The sequence below is a fragment of the Lepisma saccharinum genome, chromosome 10, assembly GCF_977018435.1.
Source record: "Lepisma saccharinum chromosome 10, izLepSacc3.1, whole genome shotgun sequence".
NCBI classification, from domain to species: domain Eukaryota; kingdom Metazoa; phylum Arthropoda; class Insecta; order Zygentoma; family Lepismatidae; genus Lepisma; species Lepisma saccharinum.
The window spans coordinates 34,466,818-34,478,002 of record NC_139238.1 but is presented as its reverse complement, the minus strand read 5'-3'; positions in this window follow the sequence as shown (position 1 = coordinate 34,478,002).

Below are 11,185 nucleotides of genomic sequence, written 5' to 3'. Positions count from 1 at the left end.
CAGGATTGGTCGACACTGAACTAGGAGAAATATACACGCTGTTACCCTTTGAATGTCAATAAGAATAAGACTTTGAAGGTTTACCACCTATGGTAGTTTCAGTGTTTATCTGTGTTTCTTGTTGTTTGTTTCTGATGAATTGTTCTCTTAACTTCTTCGTAAGCATTGCACATTGTGTCTAGGCAGTCCTTTCTGTTTCCAAATCTGCTGAATAAGGTGGTCTATCAAAATTATCAACTGGTGGCAAAGAATGAGCCTCCCCCAAAGCCATTCTTCTGCCGTCTATTCAATCCTTGCTTGTTCTCTTAGTATCGCTGCATACCCTTTCCAGAGCACATGTACCTGCAGTTGAAGAGTTTGTGATATCCAAAATGGACTTATGGATCGAAGTTTGTCCATGTTGAATGTGCCTTTCTTCTAGTTCAACTTGATGCTGAGTCGGATTCTTAATTTTGTCTGACTTGTTTTGTTTTCCAACTATTCTTGGTTCTTGTTCAAGTGTTTCTTTCTCAGATGTAGGTGCTTGCTTTTTGTGAGCAGACTTGAGTTGTACATTCTGCACCACAGTAGTGGTACACATGTCTGTACTATGCAAGTTGTTAACATCTTCAGAATGTTTCAACGAACAGATAACCCCAATACCGTTCGTCAATTATTCACCAGTGCAGTTGGTACCTGCTCACACTGCACAGCATGCAATTGTTTTCAAAGTCTGTGTCTTTCCTGTTCAATGTGTGAAGTATACACAATTCATCAACCATCAGGATTGGTCGACAGTGAATAGGAGAAATGTCCACGCTGTTACCATTTGTATCTCAATAAGAATAAGACTTTGAAGTTTTACGTTGCACTGTACCACATATGGTAGTTTCAGTGGTTACAGAACTAGAAGTAAATCTACTATATTTATCAATTGCGTTATCTGTTTCTTGTTTCTGACATGAATTGTTCTCTCAACTTCTTTGTAAGCATTGTACAATGTGTCTGGGCAGTCCTCTCTGTTTTCAAATCTGCTGAATAAGGTGGTCTTTCAGAATTTTCAACTGGTGGCAAAGAATGAACCTCCCCCAAAGCCATTCTTCTGCCGTCTATTCAATCCTTGCTTGTTCTCTTAGTATCGCTGCATACCCTTTCCAGAGCACATGTACCTGCAGTTGAAGAGTTTGTGATATCCAAAATGGACTTATGGATCGAAGTTTGTCCATGTTGAATGTGCCTTTCTTCTAGTTCAACTTGATGCTGAGTCGGATTCTTAATTTTGTCTGACTTGTTTTGTTTTCCAACTATTCTTGGTTCTTGTTCAAGTGTTTCTTTCTCAGATGTAGGTGCTTGCTTTTTGTGAGCAGACTTGAGTTGTACATTCTGCACCACAGTAGTGGTACACATGTCTGTACTATGCAAGTTGTTAACATCTTCAGAATGTTTCAACGAACAGATAACCCCAATACCGTTCGTCAATTATTCACCAGTGCAGTTGGTACCTGCTCACACTGCACAGCATGCAATTGTTTTCAAAGTCTATGTCTTTCCTGTTCAATGTGTGAAGTATACACAATTCATCTTCCGTACAGTGTCCTTTCTTCATTGATATTTTTGTCTGTTTTTGAGAATTTATCCTGGTCGGTGTTGTGAGAATCAGATCTCCCGGAATGGATACATGTGGATTCACTTGCATCACTTGTTTGCAAACTTCTTTTGTTTTGGTGGTTATAGTTTGTCTAATGCCCCTTGACCTGTTGATATCCTTTGCTCATCTTCATTTCTTTCTTCAGTCTCTTCCTGTTTCTCCTTAAAAAGTTCCCTTGCTTATTTTCCTCACGTCGCACCATTGCATGTCTGCTGGCCCTCTTCAGCATCCATGCTGGCATCGTCAACTCTAGCTCATTTTCCTCATGTGGCACCATTGCATGTCTGCTGGTCCTCTTCAGCATCCATGCTGGCATCATGAACTCTTGCTCATTTTGCTCATGTGGCATCATTGCGTGTCTGCTGGTCCTCTTCAGCATCCATAATGGCATCATGAACTCTTGCTCATTTTCCTCACATGGCACCATTGCGTGTCTGCTGGTCCTCTTCAGCATCCATGCAGGCATCGTGAACTTGGCTGACTTGCGAGAAAGATGACCCTTCGTTGAATGAAAAGTTCGTGAAGACTTTTTCTTTGTTCTTTTTCATGGCTTCAGAATAGAGGAAAGAAGTTTCTCTAAGTGTTGAAGTCTCTCTGTATTTTGCAACACAGTACACCAAAATGATTCAACAAGTGTCAAGACTTTATATAGTATAGACGAAGTAAAATCGAGTGACATCTGACCACATGGATCCAATACATTCTTCAGTGTAGTATCTGATATGATTATTTCATCCGTTGTATTGATGACATTGGGGTTTTAACTATCCTAACCTTCACATTATCCAAACTATCATTTTGACTGTCATTTATTTGGCTTTTTATGCCATCACACTTGCCATGCTGAGTGGCAAACGTAGTAGTGGAATCTTCTGTTCCAGACAACGACAAACATTAGATAAAAACCCATTTGAGTGTTCACTTAAGTAACTCTGGTTTTCTGCCTTGCACACTTGAAATAGATTTTCTGATGTGTTCCTGTATTTGTCAGCCTTAGTTACATCTACTTGACTATTGCATTCATGTTGTGAGATGTGCTTAGTCTTTCCAGAGCCTCCCTGTTTCAATGCTTCTGGCTTTGAACCTGATCCAGGTGCAGTTTCAATCCTTTCCAAACTCTGAACATGGACTTCTGTGGAATAGTTTATCGCTTGGAGATATGTCGTGAGCCTTGTGTGAATTATTGCCTTCTTCCAAATATGTTCCACTAGAATTTGCTGAATATGTGTTGTCTGGCTGCTCCACCTGAACAACAACGCTGTTGGCATGTTGGCGTCTTGGTGTTTTTGTCTCCATCCGTGCGTGAAGACTGTAGTAAACTTGATGCTTTGCTCTCTACTGGACAGCTCACAGCTTTGTATTGTGCCTTTTTCCCTGTGCCAAGTGGGCTACAGATTCCAAAGCTGTCACTATCCGTGAAGTCACTCTGTTTTAAAATAGATGAAACTATTATCGGTGCATGTTCCATCTTTTGTTTCACCTGCTTCTTTTCTTGTTCTCATAAAATACAGCAGGGCATGTTGGTGTCTTGGTGTTTTTGTCTCCATCCGTGCGTGAAGACTGTAGTAAACTTGATGCTTTGCTCTCTACTGGACAGCTCACAGCTTTGTATTGTGCCTTTTTCCCTGTGCCAAGTGGGATACAGATTCCAAAGCTGTCACTATCCATGAAGTCACTCTGTTTTAAAATGGATGAAACTATTATCGGTGCATGTTCCATCTTTTGTTTCACCTGCTTCTTTTCTTGTTCTCATAAAATACACCAGGGCATGTTGGTGTCTTGGTGTTTTTGTCTCCATCCGTGCGTGAAGACTGTAGTAAACTTGATGCTTTGCTCTCTACTGGACAGCTCACAGCTTTGTATTGTGCCTTTTTCCCTGTGCCAAGTGGGATACAGATTCCAAAGCTGTCACTATCCGTGAAGTCACTCTGTTTTTAAATAGATGAAACTATTATCGGTGCATGTTCCATCTTTTGTTTCACCTGCTTCTTTTCTTGTTCTCATAAAATACACCAGGGCATGTTGGCGTCTTGGTGTTTTTGTCTCCATCCGTGCGTGAAGACTGTAGTAAACTTGATGCTTTGCTCTCTACTGGACAGCTCACAGCTTTGTATTGTGCCTTTTTCCCTGTGCCAAGTGGGCTACAGATTCCAAAGCTGTCACTATCCGTGAAGTCACTCTGTTTTAAAATAGATGAAACTATTATCGGTGCATGTTCCATCTTTTGTTTCACCTGCTTCTTTTCTTGTTCTCATAAAATACACCAGGGCATGTTGGCGTCTTGGTGTTTTTGTCTCCATCCGTGCGTGAAGACTGTAGTAAACTTGATGCTTTGCTCTCTACTGGACAGCTCACAGCTTTGTATTGTGCCTTTTTCCCTGTGCCAAGTGGGATACAGATTCCAAAGCTGTCACTATCCATGAAGTCACTCTGTTTTAAAATAGATGAAACTGTTATCAGTGCGTGTTCCATCTTTCTTCTCTTGTTCTCGTGAAAGACACCAGGGCATGTTGGAACTGGCTGTGAGGAATAACACTTTTTCTCCCTCTTTGTAGCCTGTGAATGTGTGCTCAGCACGATGTCCGACAAGGTCTGTCTTCTCCGATGATCCATCTTTGCTAGTGTCTTTATAGGTATGTTTGGTAACTGAAAACAGAGTTTGATTACTCACCTGCATCTAAATCTTAATGTACACATTCATTACATTTTTATTGCCATTCTTACACTTGAAATGCAGAATGCAGCTTAAAATAATTTAGAGGGTTTCCACAACCTTGAAACTGTAAGTTTTTTTTCTTTTCAAAAATCAGGGAAAGTTTTATAATTGATTAACAACTCCCTATGAATAACATCTGAGATGCTCCAGACTGTTGTAGCATTTCTCATTTTTCTCATTTAACAGTTGTTGTTTGTCCTTTTTTTTTATTCAGGTGTTCTAGACAGTGATGTCAATTCTTGAAAAACATTTGGTGGGCTGAACTCAAATTTTTCGCATAAATTTATACAATACGTAACACATGTCATAAGCTCTTATCCACCAATATTTCCATAATAATGATATGAGCATTGATAGTGTAAATAATATAGAACACTGACAAGTATCAAATTAGAGATATTATTAAGAACCGGTAATTCAGTTGGGAGAATTATTTACGTGTATAATTACGATACTTTTTGTTTTGTTGAATGCAGAATTTTATTTGTAATAATAATAACATCAACAACAATAAACCGTCACACAACAACCCTTGAGGACCAGGGCCTGTCTGCAGACTGCCAGCTTCACTCCCATTTGTTATTGTAGGTTTCCATGACTTAGTGGGTAGCCCCCGTTCCCATACACTAGATGAAATCTCACGAGAAAAGTTGCAACACTTCCCCCCAGGAGACTTGAGCCAGCATGCACCCCATAGCGTGAGTCCAAAACCTAATGCCTGCCATGGTTCAAGACACTTTATTTTTAAAATATAATAAAAATATGAGACATATTATTGGGTGGATTGAGCCCCACGACCCCATATAACTTTGCACCACAGATGTAAATTTGATTTTGAACTATCTGTTGTAAATTGACTTGAATTATCTAACAACTTGGTTTTACACAAAGAAGATCCAGCATCTTATCAGTTGGAAGCTGTGATCTATACATTATGTTTGCATTTGGAAAAAGAAATGCAAAAGTTTCGGGAAATTTATTTCAATTGTAAATGCTTTCCTTTCTTCACTGCCAACACTTTATTATCGAAGGGTTGAGATTCAAACTGTGGTGAATTGTAGTTACATGTTCGTACTAAGAGGCGGAATCATAATTTTCGATTAGTAACTATTTGGGGGACCAAATGTGATATAACTGTGTCCAAAAATTTCAATTAATTATAATGTTATTTCTGCATTTTTGCCCAAAAGAAAGGCTTTTTCTTCCGGAGTTAGAATTAGAAATTCTTTATTGGTGGTCAAAGTTCAACCTGTGAGTGCTGTACCATTTAACCTGCAAAATTTGTACAATGGAAAAAACATACAATACTAGTCCAACATATATAAATATTCAGTTACATTTATCCCTACTAAATATTTTGGTAACTAACAATATGAAACAGATAAAGACAATTTTACTCATTCTCTGGTTCAAGTCTGCTCATATATTTGATTTTGAATATGCTGAATCTAGTCATCTGTTACTGCTCATAATAAAATGTGGAAACCACAAGAAAGAGTGGTATTTTGTCTTCATTACCTGCAAATTTAAAGGTAATTGCATCCATCCTTCAGGTAGATGAGCCATATTTCAATAACATTGCAAATGTTTCTGGGAAAAATACCTATTTTAAATATCATTTTTTAAAAACTGAAAATAACTTCTTTTGTTATATATCATATCTCCGATTTGTGAGTATATGTTTTATAAAAAACATTTCAAGATGCAATTGGTCCCTTCATCAGGTTCACAATCCATAATTTTTACCATTACCTTATTCCTTGTCTTCTATTCTTTGACGTGGCCATGAAGGGATTCCACTCGCCAAGATTGTGAACCTGATCAAGGGACCAGTTGTGTCTTGAAACATTGTTTTTATAAAACGTATACTCACAAATCGTAAGTAGTTAATTTTATAGTATTTTTAAGTACTTTTATTATATATATCCTTTCGTTGGTATAAGTGTCCCAGAGTAATACGGTTGGTGTACCGTGAGTGTGGCGCTCACAAAACGATGTTATTGTTTTTTGTCATTTTTCACATATCTTTTCACATTCATTATATCGAATAGTTTATCAATATGTATTGTCTCATATATATCACTTACAAGTTAATATTACAAGCAATATTACTCATTACCTATTGAGACAAATTATGAGGAGGAAACAACATTTTGTATAATTTTACAGCATGTTTGAAAAAGAACTCCCTAGTTTTAATGTGTCCTAGAATCTGTACAAAGTGACATACAGTATTCTAGTTTGTGGTGTTTGATTCATCAACTCTCCAAGTTTGGCACCCTTGAAGTTGGTAGGTCTGCTTGACCTTGAGATGGAACCAGTGCTGTGTTTTCTCCTTTGTTCCCTCAGTTCAGTTCCGGCGTTCGTGTAGTGCAGAGCAACTCAGCAACAATGTGTACTCCGCAACAGAAAGCGCAGTGTGTTATTTGGTTTGTGAAAACTGAGTCAGTTATAACAGTGCAACGTAATTTTAGACGTCAGTATGGTGGTGAACCACCTACAGCAAAAACTATCCGTCATTGGCTAAAGTCTTTTAAGGAAACCGGTAGTGTTTTAAAAGGTAAATCACCAGGTAGACCGAGAACTTCCGAAGATGTTGTTGAACAGATCCGTGTTTCGTGTGTTCGGAGCCCGAAGAAGTCATTGGCCAGACGTAGTCTACAATTAGGAGTGCCTAAAGGTACAGTGTATGATGATGTTCGTAAAAGACTAAAGTTGCGCACCTACAAATTGCAACTGTTACATGAAGTGAAACCTACTCCAAAGGTATGAGCTTGCTGTTGACTTTCTACACAGAATTGATGATGAAGACAATTTTTTACCAAACATTATCTTTTCTGACGAGGCTGCATTTCATGTCAGTGGAACAGTTAATCGTCATAATTGTAGAATTTGGGGGGCAGAGCATCCACATGAAGTTATTCAGCATCAACGTGACTCTCCCAAACTTAATGTCTGGTGCGGTTTGATGGAAGATCGTGTGGTTGGTCCTTTCATTTTTATAGGAAAGACAATAAACGGGGACGTTTACCATGACATGTTGACAGAGTATGTCTTTCCCCAAATGGACGATATTGAGGCGGAAAAGGGGCTTGTGTTTTTCCAACAAGATGGCGCCCCACCTCATTACAGTAAACAGGTGCGTACGGTTCTTAACACTCGCTTTTCAGGAAGGTGGATAGGCAGGGCTGGCCCAATACCTTGGCCACCACGAAGCCCAGACTTAACCACACTGGACTTTTTCTTTTGGGGCCACATAAAAAATGTTGTGTACAGTGCTAGGATCAGAGACATCAATCATTTACGGGAAAGAATCGTCGCTGCGGTTGGGACAGTTACACCTGAAATGTTGGTGAATACGTGGCGAGAAGTGGAATATCGTCTCGACGTGTGCAGGGCAACAAATGGATCCCACGTTGAGGTGTACTACCATTAAACAAAACTTGAAGGAATCCTCTTTCATGATATGTACTCATTGATGTAAGTTTTCATTACTTTCCCTATTAAATTTATACTTAAAACTAGGGAGTTCTTTTTCAAACACCCTGTATTTCGAATTTACTTCTGATATTAACTAATTTGCATACCATTTGTACTAAATTCATAATTTATTACTTGTTGACGAGAGACATTTATTTACATTTTACTTTGTAGTTTCATCCCACTCGATATATTGAGAAAAAGTGCAAGTAAAAATAGGCTCATCTTCATAAGGAGATTGATTCGTGTTGCTTGCATTATCAGTTTTCAATGACTCATCAGCAAGACATTATCTTCTGGGCCCTGAGAGTCGAACACTACCCAGGTCTTCTCTTTTCTGATTGCTTGTTTCAGCAAGCAATGTTCGGAACTGCTGTTGTTCATTCATACTGAATATCAGATTTCAAGTGGCAGTAATTAGTGAATGGAGTTCAATAAAATAATTACCGAAGTATCAAATCTACACAGAAACAAAATACCACATTTACGCACGTATAATGCACACCCTAGTTTTTGATGGGGAAAAGTGACAAGCCATTATTATTTGGTACAGTCAATAAATAACCGGAATGAATGTTGTACAGACTTAACCTTTTAATACTGGTCGGCATACTCCCCTGCGTGGTTGAGGAAGGCATCCCACCGCTTCACCAGATTTTTGATGCCCCTGTCCCAGAAGTTCTGTGGCTGCTGTGAGCACCAATGGAAGACCATCTCCTGCAGTTGTGCATCCGAGGCAAAGTGGATTCCACTTAGGGCTAAACACATGAAAGTCACATGGGGTAAGTCAGGGCTGTAGAGGGGATGATCTAAGCATTCCTGACCCACACCACCTCCCCTCTCCCTTTACTGTGTTTAACATTCCAAAGCTTTCTCTCTTTAACCACCTTATTTATTCTGTAATAGTAGAAAGCGAGATCAAAATTACATTATGGATTTGCAGTACTCAAGGAATTATTTTCTATTATTACTCGCCAACAAATACTGCTAATACGCATCCCATGTGACAGGAGTTGCCTGCTCGAATTCCACCAGAATGGCACTGCTTTTCTTGGTGTTGCAGGACATTACATTACAAAGTGAAAAATTATGAGAATGACCAAAACTTGTATACATTGTTTTGCTCATTCCTTCTTTACTTTTTCTAATAAAAAAAAAACTTTTTCTGTGACTAACTTAACATTTATACAAGGCACGTTCAGAACCCTCAAACTAGCTGTTAGCAGCAAAAGATTTCTTCCATTAAGGCATACACACACTCCACATACAAATATTATTTTGCCAATAATACATTTTAATTCAGCGTCGAATGACATGGGTACCTGGGGGAAACCCTTGGGGGTAAAGGTGGTCAGGGGCGTGATGCTGATCACATCACCCCCACTCACGACCGGATCAAGAAAGTGTGGGGTGTTACCCCACATTTAAGCTTTACAACGATATATAACATGATAGGGTTCCGTAAACATGAAAAGTCAATGCAAGTGTCACAAAATCATGGAATGACCCTGTACGGTTTCATGTTGGCTGTCCGAATTATTCCATGTATAATAAGCACCACAGTTTTTGAAGGATTTTTTTTTATAAACGTGCGCATTATACATGAATAAATACGGTATGTTTGCAGAAAATGGTTATGCGGTTGTTATATATGTGAGCGTGGCGTTCATAGAACATGGACTATCATCAAAATGTTGTGTCTGCACAGCCTATGAAAAATGCCACAACCTATGACTGGTATCATCTGGCTATAGGCATTACAAAATACACTACACAAGACCAGATTACCAAGTGATATGATTGCCTGGGCCTGAGAAACTTACAATTGTATCCTAGAGTGAGCGCTGCACTCACACTTATACCAACGGAGGGATTTATAACTGAAGTATCATCATTAGTTTTAGAGATAGCTTGCTGGTTGACATGATGAACCATACCAGCAGCAATCGAGAGGCCACGGACAGTCCTTCTGGAGTGCCACTGTCCATGCTTGCCATCCAAAATTAATGTCAGCCTAAAATTATGTAATTCACAGATATGTATAATCATTTCAGTTACAGTAATATGAGTCATTATCAAGAGCTGATAATTCCACGAATACTGGCACAGATCATTGCAGGAATTTTTGAGATTCAGAAAAAAAACTGCCACAATTTGCATTTCATGCAAAATTCAAGTTATTGTGTGATTTCGAAGGGATTAAAAATGTGTTCAGATCATGTCACTGCACATCCGTAAACACTTCTTTGCAGCAATTTACATTTTTTAGTTTCATCACCTTTGTGAAAAAGCAAGGTCCCTAATGGAACAAACAGAATAACGATTTGGCAAGTATGTATGTGTAAATGTGATTACTTTAATGTTATTTCATGCATAATATGGACCAATGAAAATACTACCACTATTATATTCATCTTGAGGTGAAGGGAAAAATTGGTCCAAAAAGGATATTGTGTCCTGTGATTGTGGCAACAAGAACGTATTTAGGGAGCGGGTCCGGACCCCACCCCCTTTCCCCCAAAAGACTTCCAAGTACTAAAATTAAATAATCAAAATAAAATTGTTTAGCATTTGTCATATAATCAATACTTATTTCCAACAAACTTATTGGAAGGCAAGGAAATGGGATCATACGGCTTTGAAGTACAGTTAAAAATATTTATACACGCTACTACTTATGATGGTATCCATAAAATTTTAATCAGGACTTTACTTTTCTTCAATTGGATCTAACTCCTTTTTTGTTGTTCAACGAATATTCAAATCTTTATCTATTTTACATTAATTTCCTTGCCAGGGCAGTTGTCTCATAAAAGTTCTGGTGATCTTCACTACACACAGATAATGAATAACTGCTGTTATATATGTCCTTTTTACCATCTTTTTAACTATTCATGTAATAAGAACAATACAATATTAATTAATTTACATATTTAATTAATATTGTAATTTACTTAAAAATTATTATTTTTGTTATTGTTATTGACACACTTGGGTGGATCATCCCCCCCCCCATCCAAAATGTATTTCTAGAAACGTGCCTGTGTGGCAACACTGTTTACAAATTGCTTGGTACTCACTCACGACTGGTTGATGCCCGTTGCCGATGGCTGGAAATGACGGCCGCCAGGAGAGCTTCTTTTGCCTTCTCTTGCTGCGCGATGAAAGACTGCCTGACGAGACCGTTGGAGAACAGATTGGAGTCCCTTTCCTCCAAGGTCCAGTTGCTTGTTCCTGCACTGGGAACTGGAGACTCTGAAAGGATAATAAAGGCATGATTACCACCGTTGCCACATTAGAAACAATGTTTTGATTGTTTATTTAGATGAAGCTCGTAGGCTATTCCGTAGCAGGTAGATATA